General features: G+C 40.6%; 1 long non-coding RNA gene across 1 annotated transcript in view; it reads left to right on the top strand.

Annotated features, from left to right (window-relative positions):
• LOC128503421 (uncharacterized) overlaps positions 1–12722 on the top strand; it is a 31679-nt gene extending 18957 nt beyond the window's left edge. The window contains exon 3 of the long non-coding RNA XR_008355243.1: positions 12321–12722. This is a non-coding gene — a long non-coding RNA (uncharacterized LOC128503421). The remainder of the gene's footprint in view (positions 1–12320) is intronic.
• The last annotated feature ends 326 nt before the right edge of the window (positions 12723–13048 follow it).

The raw sequence follows: 13048 nt of genomic DNA, 5'->3' as shown, positions 1-13048 counted from the left end.
GTGGTGCTTCCCACATGGTTATGAACCTGTTATAATTTCAGGGATAACCTGCAGTTTATAAAAGAGCGCTCCAACAGATGGATCTGGTGCTCGAGATATATAATTCTTTTATTTTAATTTTAACCCGCTGAGTGGAAAAAGGGAGATGCAATATGGTGCTTGCTTATCCTCTTGACTCCAAAAGGTTTAATTAAAGATGACCACACATAGATCTACATAATTGTTCTTTTCGACGAGGGAACTGTTGTGAATTGTCTATATGAATCTTTTTTATATTTCTGACAAAAGGATGCACAAAGCAATTTTCCACTCTCTTTTCAAAAAAGAAATGAACAATTCCCTTTTTTACTACCAAAGTGTGTTAATTGTAGGCAACTAAACACGATCCAATAACATTTCCACTGTCACCCCACTGTTTATAAAATGTCATGTTGTAGCTAAAAGCGGCTGGTAGCTTCATTCAGTTCTAAGTGTTCCACCGAGACATAAATTTGGATGATAACACACTCAAAGATTTTCTGGCTCAAATAAGAAAAGACTGCAATGTAATTAGCCTCCCACACTCTAGAAGACCCAGCCGAGAGGAAATTACATTGTAAAAATTGCAAAATAGTCCAGTGGGAGACAATCCAGAAATGCAAGGTTATCTGTGCTCTATGAAATAGCATTCCCACTACGTTAAGAGTAGCGCGGGGCAGAATATTACTGAGCACAACGTATGCTTTGGTGTTGTGGAATAAGGAGATTAGATGGTACGCAGGCCATTACAGGTACAGTCCAAATGATCTGTAATTAAATGACTGCAATCAGCCACATAAAACATATTGCCTGATACATTGGGCTGGATTCATATCAGATTCAGGCCTGGGTTGGTCATCTGGCAAACATTGGGTAGGCCGGTGGCCGACAGTGCCACACACTTTGAGTGCTGTAGGATATCCCGTTATTAGCCCGTCATGAGGATTCTATGTAGCGACTCGCCAATTGTTTTCTAATACCAGTCCTCATGGAAACCTTGACTTTATGTAACAATACACTTAATTAGGTCATCTGAATTCAAGCAGGGATGTGAACCATATTGATACTAAATATCAGGTCAGGTTTAAAGCAAAAGAACATCAACATTATTTGGTTCTATGACAATATGAACCAAAGAGTCCATCACACTATACAAAGAACCCAATAGAGTACAAGGGTAGAGCCATTTTCCCCTTCTTTAGTGTGTCATAACGTGTGTTAAAACTGATGTAATAAAGTTTGATGGTAGTGGCTCTACATAGCCTCCTAGAGATTTATTAATATAAAGTATAATTGAGGGTAACCTCTGATGTGTTGTATGATGTAAGTATAACTTCTCTTTATGAGGCCGCATTTATGTCCCGCATTCCAAAAAGCAAATCAGCAGCCGGGAACATGTTAGTTTAGAGAGCCCTGAACAGGGAGTAACAAAACAAAAAAAATGCCACCCCAGGGTAAAACATTAGCAAAAAGCCACCGAGGGGACTATATTGAAGCAGAAAGTGCTCTCCTGATGGGTAAGGTGACGTTTATTTAAAGCAGACAGAGCCCGGAAAACAAAGGGAAAAATGACTTTCACACGAAGGGTGAGGGAGGATCAGCTCACATGAAGGGAAAGCATAACATATCGGAGAACAGACAGGAAGGATAACGGAGTCGGTGAACAAAGATACAGAGGAAAAAAAACAAGGAGAATCACGTCACTTGGAAACAAATTGTTATGTCTGCAATATATGCCACTCGCTTCGTGATTAGAGGGACCCCAGCTGTATTGCTGAAATGCTGGTTTGCCTTGAATGAACTAATAAAAAGGACCAATGTTGCCAAAAGCATGTTTAAACCGGGCATATGACAGTAACGGGTTAACAAAACATGGATGTATGGTCCTATTATGAGAAGGTTAAGAATCTGATATATATCGGGCCACAATCTGAGAATGGAGGAGACTGTAATGTATTTTTCTCCATACCTGGGAACTCTATGAGTTTGACCCAGAGTCTCCGGAGGAATACCTGCTTCTTTCTCGGGGCAAGGAGGCAATGTTATGCCACAATCCCCCCATCCACTTCCTCCTCTTATGACCACCTTTTAAAGATTGTCTGGGTATCCTACCACTAGTATGTGTATTCCCTGACACATTGTCTTGGTATGAAAATCATTCAGTCGAGTTAGGGTACATATTATTCTAGCTGCTGTACTTGGCTGGTGGCCCTGTGTTCTATATTTAGGATACCCTGTAGGGCAGGTTATGAAGTCCATTCTTGGTGGGTTGCTCTGATACTTCTTAGCATCCAGCTTCCAAGAAAAATCACCACTTTGTTCCTTGAATATTGTGGTACAGGGTATTAACGCCCTTGACATATTACCATCTTATCACATAGCTCCGAAGTGCCTGCTCTCTCACGTGGTGAAGTCTTTATTTAGGACCCAAAGTCGTCTTTCCCTCTTTCTTTCCCCGATCGTCCTCCTTTCTAAAACCTCAGAATGTTTGCTGATACGAACGTATTACAGTATCACTTTGTTTCATAAATCTCTATTGGTATGGAAAATGTCACATAAAAAGTCCTCATTAAGCCCTGTCCCCTGGCTGTCAGTGTTCCCTTTTTGCCCATTCTAAATGTTGGGAGCTGCGCTCTTACATCCATATTGACTGACCTTCCATCTCAATATTAAATATCCAACCTATTAACTATTGTACACATGGCGATTAAATGATTCGAGGCGATCTGCTGTTTAGCAAGAGCCGATTTGGTTGAGTTATGGGTCTCATTGCCTATCTGCAGAGTTAATTAGTATCCAGTCACTCCCACCTCTGTATTACTCATGTCTCTTGATCCACTCAATAATTAGTTTGTAAACTGCGAGTGACCCCCACGTGGGATCATATGATTAATAGCTGGTCAATTTTGCATTTGTTCTACAAGGCATTAAGTAGTAACTTCCCATGCGATTAAAAGAATGTATGTTACAGAACTATTCTGCGTCCAGACTTTTCAAAAGCATGTATTTTGAATGGTTAACACCGGATTTTATTGCAGGTAGTGAATAATATTATATATTAATTGTCTTATATAGCGCCATCATATTCTGTAGCGCTGTACATCATATCCTTGTAGTCAGCAGTGATGATGGTGGATGCGGAGATGGCCGCTGGGTCAGGCCTGGGACCAAGATTAATATGGCATTAAATATTGTAGTGACAATTGCTAAAAGAGGTTCAGTCTCCATGGCAACCACCGGAATGTTGGACAACTTCTCCAATTTTATCACATCTACATATCATCCCAAGTGTCAGTGGGCACTGCGAAAAAATTATCTTGGAGGGCACTGTTTCTAGAGACACCTGGGATGAACCTTCAACATTGGAGATAAGGACTGATTGACTACTTGAATAACCTGCATTGTAACAATTAATTTTAAAATATATGTTCAGCTTTGCCAAATATCCAAGATCTGTTTAATTTTAGCTTGAAGGTTTATTTAGTGCAGAACAACTTTTTTCCACCCTCTCCTTTGAAGGTCTAAGAAATATGATTTATCAGTTTCATTTGTCCAAGATACAGTCAGACCCTCCTCTCTCTCCCACAAGATGAAACATTATCATTTATAATGTTACATATCTAGAATGTTGACTAAATCGATTAGCATTATATTATCTTAATTCTATGTGAGCCTAAAAACATATCCAGCCGTTAGTCGCACTTACATCATTAGGTGGCTGCTGCCAGGGCTGGTGCAAGGATTTTTGCCACCCTAGGCAAAACATTATTTTGCTGCCCCTGGCTCCACCCCCACAAGCCCTTTGCCACACCCACTTACACCCCCACTCCTCCTCATAGTGGCTGCCTGCCTGCCTCCCATCAAGTGACCGCAGCTGCGCTTCTAATGAATGACCGCGGCCGGCGGTTCGCGGCTGCAGGCTGCGCGGCTGCCGGCGCCCCCTCCAAGCAGGCGCCTACTTTGCCTATAGGTGGCGCCGGGCCTGGCTGCTGGTCTTAAAGTGCCAGAGCCACCCTGTCATCGCCCGTCCGGCCCTGTCCCCTACGCAGTACTTAGGGTAATGAATGATAACGATCCATAACACAAAGTCCAATGAGTTCAATATCTGAAACTGCTTGAACGTACAGTGAGAAATCTAATGAGACCTTCCATGATCAGACACAAAAGCATATACTATTAAAACCTGTATATTTCCCATACACATATAGTGATTATAATCAACTATATCATCCTATAGACGTATAGATAGAAGTAATATAATGAATGTAACACAGTAAAAAATGAAATGAGTTAAATACTTCATTCTGCTTTGCATGTAAGCCATCATGTTTAATGCTGCATTTAAAAGAATGAACATGATTGTCTTACGCTGGGCTGGCTGCATGCAAACTTCTCCGACTGACCTTCTCTTCACCCCTGATACAGCTGATTTAATTCCAAGAATATGTTTAGATTATATCTAAACAAATTAAATTGTGATTTGTGAGAAATTACAGGAATGCAATGTTTGGCTCTGTGCGCAGACACAGATCTAAGAAGACAAACAGGCACCATCATGCACAAAGATAAAAATAAAATGCCAACGAACCAGCCGCTGCATCGCAGGTATAGGAATGTGGACAGGGATGGAAGAAAAGAACCCGTTGAACCATCTAGTATATAAATGTTTAATGTCCGCATCCCTATTCATTCTTTAGGATAGCTGCGTGCACAGCCCACGCGTTCTTGAATTTAGACATGTGGTTGTACGCATATCGCATACCTCCCAGGACTTTAATTGGCCACAGTGGGACACTTTAGTTCGGGGGTTGTGGTTAGAGATCTGGGAACTTGCCTGGTGGTCCAAAGTGATCATTGAGATCTGTTTGTTTGCAGCACACAAGCAGCATTGGGGGCAATGAAAGGAGGTCCCGACCTTCCCAGCCTGCCCATGATAACTGCTGCTAAGCAGGGCAGCAGAGTCACTAGGAGTGGTAGGTGGGTCAGCGCCAAAAAATCAGGACTTAGAAATGGAAAGTTGGGAGGCATGATACAGTATTTATAATGGCATCATTAGAAAATGCAGAAATGTTTTAAAATACATTTTACAGGGCTACCCAAGAGATAGTGCTAACCCAGCTCCGTAGTGCACCATGACGTCCCTAAGGAGTTGTATCGATCGAATCTATGTTTCTTTAAAAACATTTTGTGATCATAAATATTGCATTTGGTATTTTATATATATTTATTCTTTTCATGATGCTTTTGCTTTGGACCCCAACAATCCTAGAGCTTCGTCTGGCGGTCCCTATTGTTACTAGTGGTTTAAAGGTACTGTATAACCTATTCAGTGTTTGACACCCCAACTGCGCAATAACACAAATATGTGTTCAGTCTGTTAGATTAAATTACAAGCAAATGTATGGATCAGGATAAAAAAAAACACACAAACTTGCCATGTTTATTGCATTAAATTATGCAGTCATTTTTTTTTATTTTTTGGGTGTTGATAATGCAGGTACAACAAATGTGGTGTGTAAGCTTAAATGTTTTTAATTTGAATTTTCTTAACAATTAAATGGTCATAAACTTAAATTGACTACCTAGCAGTGATTCAACACAATGATATCAAGTTGCCGCATGTTGAGTTCTTATGGAGACCCAATGTCGGAAAAATGAGATTGTCTCATTAGATAAAATTAATAAAGCAAGGTAACACGCATGCACGCGCGACTTAGTAGAAAAATAACTCCACCGGTTAAAGGAGCCATCTGCTCAACCTTAATCTCGGGCCACGTTTTCCACGTTGAATATTAAATACGGGGAGAACGGTCAGGTTAAGCAGAAAGGCAGCTGATGACACGACCACTCGGAGAAGAAAGCCGACAGTATATCTCTTGTCAGTTCCTATTCATGTTACAGACAATTTGAGAGTCATTTGACTTGATAACACAGTGGTATTTATTCACACATTATGCAGCCCACATGACTAATTAGGCAGCGGGTTAATGAAGAGCATTTGTGGAATTTCAGGATTTAAGGAGGGCATCTGATGCCTGGCAATTCCTTTAAACAATGAGCAGAAAGCAGAGCCCAAATGTGAAATAACTTAGAGCTGAGACAGCGTGGAAGTGGTACTTATCAGCAAACACACTAATACGGTACCTCCATTTCTCCTGGTACAAGTGAATCACATGTACAGAGATACAGAAGGCATTTCCACATGTCTACAACTTGAAAGGCTGTGTAGGATTAGCATTTGTTATAGAGCAGAAGCGAGGGCTGACAAGCCGAGCTTAAACCGCACTTGGGAGTTTTCTAAATGAAGATGCCTTTGAAAATGTTAACCCTCCCTGGAATGTTGGAAAAAAAAACACAGAGTGTTATGTATTCCGCCAACACTGAGAGGGTTAAACATGATGAATCGAAAGTTACCAATGGAATGTTTCCTAAGATTGCTAACAATATAGCACTTTGCAGCAGAATTGAACCCAATAAAATAATGGCAACCCCGTTCTCCATAGTATTAAAGTTTCCCCTGACTGTGAGATTTTGAGAACATGGAAGACAAGTGGAGTCTAGTTGGTATCTTTATGGACTAAGCCAATAAAGCCAAATCAACTTGACTCTACTTGCCTCCGGTGTCTCTACGGCTAACATGGTACCAACTCTCATTTTGAGAAGGTCCTTGTTGCTTCCATCTATGATGCCCATGGACGTGGAACATCTGTACGTTGGTGTTCAATTTCAGAAACATGAGATCTATTTTTGGGAGGGTATCAAAGCTTAAAATACCCCAAGATCACCTCCATTACTGTACAATGCTAGAAGGTAGAGCTGTGCCACCTAGGGCTACCCTATCTGCCTTTTTTATATGTAACGTGTGACACATCAGGCCTCTTCTCACCCAGGCAATGGGACAGTAATGATGCAGTCGGGGGTAGGGGGGCAGATAATCGTGCTCAGAGGGTCCCTAGGAGTCCGGAAAGCTGGATCACAGCAACCAACTATAGTCTTAACAACCTAAACAGCAGGATGGTGTGCATTGTTCTCCTTAACCCTCCGGGCAATCACATTTATTGAATTGAACAGGTTTATTTTATCTTAACATTCCTCTGATGTGTAAAATAAAAACCACCATTAAATTTGTTTCAAGCTCTGAAACAATCAATGAAAGCTGTGATGTAGCAGTTACAGTACATTGTCACATTGATTAAGGCTTACACTTTATTCGGTAACATCATACTGGTATACATATACTTGAAGTCGGTGTCTTCCGGGCATGTAAATAAAAACGCACCATCGCACCTTTACTGAGACATCGTTCTTTTATCCTGCCTGGTGGAGAAAACCTTACAAAGTAATATACCAAAGCCGCACAAGCAGCCTCTGGCATTCTTGCCTCTCAGGACTGTAAATCACAGCGGTTTGCTTGCTAGGCATGATGGGAGTTGTGGGCCATTATAGCTAAACTCCCGCTTTCCTCCTGGATCCTCTTACTGCTATTTATATTTTCATATGACATTAATTTAAATGATTCCGTACTGTTTCATATTGATAATGAGCCTTTCTATTCCACTGCACGTACCCAGTGCGCGGTGGTAAAGAGCAAAGCCGGACTGGGGAAGAAAAACAGCCCTGGCACTTATACCTGCAGAGTGTGCGGCCCCGTGGCGGCCCATGAAAGCCATCGATCTGATGCGTGACCGGCAGCAAAGTTAAGAGACCTGCACCAGGCCACATGGCCAGTCTGGGCCCGGCGGAGGGGATTAACATGTAGGAAATTGCCTTTTTATTCTAACATGATTTACTTATTGTGATGAAACCCACCACATAACCCAACATATTAGTTGCCCAAGTCTGGATACTTGTGTTCTAAAGACGTGGGTGGCACCAGAGGCATGACCTGAAGAGCCACATGGGGCACAGACTGATCTTACAGATCCTCGGCCGATCATGGGAGATCATGGGAGATCAGAGGGTATCCTTAACCTGCCCATAAAACCGAGACAGCAGGACAGTGCCCCGAAAATCAGTCCTGTGAAAACTAGTAGTGTTGGTCGCCATGTCGACATGATAGTGGTTGCATGCTGTCTTTCTTGCAGTGCCTGTCATTTCTCACATGGATAAATATGATGATTATAGCTACATGGAACATCCAAGGAATTGGAAGATCAGGAAAGCAGATAGGTATTTCTTCAGCTATTGAGACATTGACAGGTACTGTTTTTTTTTAGAATTCTGACTGAGGGTCATGGGAGTTGTTGTGTGTCCAAACCACTGCACCCTGAAGATATCCAATCTTTAGATGTACAGGACAGATGAAATATCACCAGGACAAAGATAACTGCACAAGACAGTTGGCACAAGCCGAGCCATTGCAGGAAGGGCAACATCAAATATTTATTGTGTGATTAGACAAGCTGTGGCACCGAAGACCAGACTGACAGTCTAGACCGATGAGCCCTTTAACCGGGGACACTTTATACAGAACGCCTCAAAGTCCATGCTATCCTGCAAAATTCACTTTCTTTATATATTGTCTCTGATTAAAAGAGGCTCTCGTCACTGGACTTTAACCATCGTACATGAGCTTACATTCATTTGTCCGTTGGGTGAGTGATACTTTTGATTCACATTGACCGACACTTTGTTGGCAAATAATGGCAACAATGTTGACCATGATACCTTAACTCTCAAAGCAAAATACATTGCGTCTCAAACAGTCTCAAACAGTCAACTCTAAGGGTGAGCGTGTCCTTTGTATAAATGTTCTTTCTATGGACAAGCTGCACTTTATGATATATTTGAAATCAGTCTTTGTCTGGAATAATGAATGAGCTATTTCCAGTTTTTACGCAAGTAACCCGTTCCAACAAAAATGATATATTATTTCAGATGAACTCTTGACCTGAGACTTCTGGTCTTCCTTGTATCCTTCAAGTAAACCAAGGTCCCGCAAAGACATTTTACAATTGTATTTACAGTATGTGTACAAGGTCGACATTTTGCCCTCAATCATAATTTTTGTAGTTGGGTAATGATCCACGTGCCTATTTCATGCGGGTCCAAGAACAAAGGATAGATATCTATTACAATGTCCTATGATAGAACGTTGGAGTGAATGTGACATCACACAATTTCTTCCTCTTCTCCTGCATGAACAGTCCCACTACACAGGATATAAGCTGATAGCTTTAACATAAGCCTGGTTGTTGGGCTCTCATAGCAAATCCAGGACTGTTGGCAACTGTGCTATCATGGTTGCTAATTGGCAGAATCCAGGCCTGGCCTGGTCATCTGGCACACTGGGCAAATGGTTGGTTGGCCAATTAGGCTGCGCAGTTCCAGCAACATTGGGTCCTGTGGCGTGCAGCGGCTTGATACATGTGACTGCACTCTGCGTGTAGAAATGGATCGTGTAGCCGAGTGTATCCAACAGGCAGCTGCATGTACATCATTTGGAAGCAGGTGGACTTAAAGTGCCAGGGCCTCTTAGACAACCACAGTCTGGACCTGGTAGAAACATCAGAAGACTGTTGTCTCAACGTTCCATCAAATAATTTGTAAGGGCTACCGCTGTATACTGTCCTCTCTGAGGAAGACCAAAATGTCACAATATAGCCCTTGGGATGCTGGTCCATCGTGCAAGCAGACCTCTATTAGAGCACGGTGCTGCTATGCTGCTACCATTCCCGTACGCAATGACACCGAAGGTCAACCAACGCGGCTGGAATCTTTGCTCCAGGACTCATGGAATTGAAATGTCAGAGAAGTCCATCCCCAAGGAACACACCGAGCTTGCACTAGGGAGCCTTATTTCATATATTATAATTGGGATGGGACTGGGAAAGAATAGCAGAGGCTTTCACTTGTTTACTTCATTCCATACATTTCTTCATCTCTTATAGATATATATAAATCATACGAGTCTCGTCGTCACGCAGACCTCTCGTCTCTGATCTTTCTGCATTTTATTACACTTTACTTAATTATTCCTGTGCTCATCACTAACCGTGATTTAAAGTAGATCTGTCCTCAAATGCTCAGTACACTAAATAAATCCATGTATATGTGCTGATATATTTTTAAAAATATATATTTATTTATAAATATGAAAACAAAAAAAAAAGCGAAGAATCAACTCCACGGGGGTTTTGTAAGTGAAAATAAATAATTTAAGAAGTGAAGGATAGCAGTTCTTTTTTAAAATTCTGCCGGGGCAGAAGGAATTTCATGCGGCTTCGTCGCCATTAAGCGGTGGCTGATATATAATCTGTGATCACACCTCCGATTTGAGATGCCGTCTAAAAACATCTATCCAGGAGGAAACATTAGAGGGTGATTTATTCAAAAGTACATAACGGCAAAAAAAAAAAGAAGAAAAGAACAATATAAAAAAATGGAGTATCACTTTGTAAGAACTTTTAGTGTTGATTCCAGCAGAGAAGACTGTTATATTTATGAAAGTAAACTTCTCGAAAGCGACATTTCACGCTGTGGAGATAAAATCGTGCCCCTCCACATGCAAATGAATATGATGTATTTTTTAATATTTGCTGCTAACTATGTTCAGACCTTTCCACGCAGAACAGTAAGGGAACTTTTCTCGTGACCATTATGAGGTTTCTCCTCCTACATAATAAATACGTTGGCATTTTTACTCGGCTAAAATAACATTCCACAAAAAGTAATATTGGATATACAGGAATACCGCTTTTATTAATATCTTACATTTTATTTAATCAACTACATCCAGTCCCTTGCGTTTAAAGGGACATGATATTCCCTTACGGGTAAAAAATACACCTTAAAGGACTTATGAAGTATTCATTGGTGGGGCTTTATGGGGCATTATAGTATTGTAGGAAAATAGAGTCGAATGTACAGTTTTAGAGGACACTTAAGGATTTTTAAAGTTGGAGGGTGGAGGGCTGATTGTGGAAGAGTGAAGTGCCTTCCGGTAGACGTAGGGATGGGTAACGTAGTAATAAAAAATTAAGAATGCCTGCTATGTGTGAAAGGATATCTAGAGAAACAATTAAACCAGCTGTTTAAAAATACATCAACTATATTAACCCCTTAAGGACAATAGGCGGCCCCTAAGCCCAAAGTATGGGCTTTGTCATTAAGGGGTTAAATGAATCAATGGTTTCAAACATATTTATGCTTTTTTAGACTAGTCACAACTTGACCATGCATACTTGAACATAAAACTATATTATTATTATGTGTTCATTTATATAGCCCCATCCTATTCCACATGAAATATGATGAGTGTATCACATAACAATTTAGTTTTATTTTAACCAAAGGTAAAGCAGGCTCTGCCCAAATGAGCTTACAATCTAAGATTCCAGGGGTAATTTGCCACTAGTCCGCCACGTCACGGCTATCAATAGGGTGTATGTTCGGAAATATTAGGTTTCAGCTGCCACCCTTGAGTTTTTATTCTTATTAAAACCTCCTTCAGGAACTGCGTATACATTCGTTTTTTTATGCACCAGAGTAATTGTTTTGCAGATGCCACATTTTATTGTATTTATGGTCTGTTTTAGCTCGGTGATGATGTGAATTGTGTTAACATTTGATGAATATATATATATATATCCATCCATATATATATAAATAAGTAATGGAATCACAATAAAATACTGTGAGTATGTGTTAGAGAAAAACTATTCAGCCCACGTAGTGTGCCTATTATTCCTGCTGTAAACACTTCAAGCTTCATCAGTCCTTCCTCTTGGATTCAGAATAGCTTTATGGCATGTGCAAATGGGCCCAAAATGATTCGGACACATTGTTTGGTTCTTTTTGCCTAATTCATTTTAATCCAGGAACGAAATTTGGTGCTCATTCATTCTCATTCACGCTCTCTAAATGTTTCCCAACCATCTCTGCCGACCACATCCGCTTCTGCATCTTCTTCTTCATCTTCAATCTTTTGTCTTTTATCTTTAATCTTCTATCTCCATGGACATAACCCGACAGGACCTTCTGCCAAAATGGCGGCTCTTGCAGTGACGTCCTCTCTGTGAACGAGAATGAGAATGTGAGTGAGAGAGTGTGTGAGTGAATGTGAACCCCATGAATTTTGGATGAAAATTCTGAGCTTTTTTCTTTGATTTTGTCCAACTCATGGGGTGTCTGGCCTTGTTTTGGAAACTCCCTCACCACATTAGCCTTTGCCACTTCTTATGGATGGCTGTTCCATGTACCACCTTCTTGGTTAAGCAAAAAAAAGGTATATAAAACATCAGTGATATCAATGTTATAGCACAACGCTATCCTACAATACATAGTGTAGCCTTTTATTTCAGGCACATTTGAAGGGTATAAATACTCAGCCTGGGGGAAGAACTATAATGACATGAAGAAGGTCGTAGGAAGCCAACACAGGGAAGATGCTCCCACTGACTTGATGACACATTTTCAGAGGGTGGGTGGGAAAGGATTACTTAAAGATATGGATAGTTCTCATTGCGAGACTGTACGAATCACGAGTGCTAATCCATCCCAATAATGAGAGCTTTCTAATAGCCTAACGGAAACAAACTGGTAACGGTGATAACAAATGACAGGGTGGAGAATAAAAAGCTGCTCGTTTTTTTCGTGATATATGAATCAAGAACTGTGGAAATGTTGCAAACTCTGAATGACCTCAGATCACAGAAGTGATACTGTAACACATAAAAGCGATAAAAGATACATTTCAAATAAAAATAAAATTGCCGTTTGTAAATTCTGTTTTGTGTTTTTATTCCAATAAAATGTTTTTTTTTTTTTTTATAAACTTATTTGTTCAATGATAGTTTTATTCTCCAGGGAAAGAATATTATTATCTTATCTTGTATGTTTAGAGCGGAGCTATGAGATGGGGAAAGTATGTAGATCCATGACATTGATACATAGACAGATGGCATAGAAAGGGACCCTAATAGATACCCCCCCCCGATGTTACTGAATTATGGTTGAAGGTTATTTCCAGCCTACCTGACGAAGAATCATAGAAACATAGAATCAGAGGGCAGAAAAGAACCATCCAGCC

This window comes from Spea bombifrons, chromosome 8, assembly GCF_027358695.1.
Source record: "Spea bombifrons isolate aSpeBom1 chromosome 8, aSpeBom1.2.pri, whole genome shotgun sequence".
NCBI lineage: Eukaryota > Metazoa > Chordata > Amphibia > Anura > Pelobatidae > Spea > Spea bombifrons.
The sequence above is the reverse complement of the archived record's forward strand: the minus strand, read 5'-3'. Positions and strand labels throughout refer to the sequence as shown.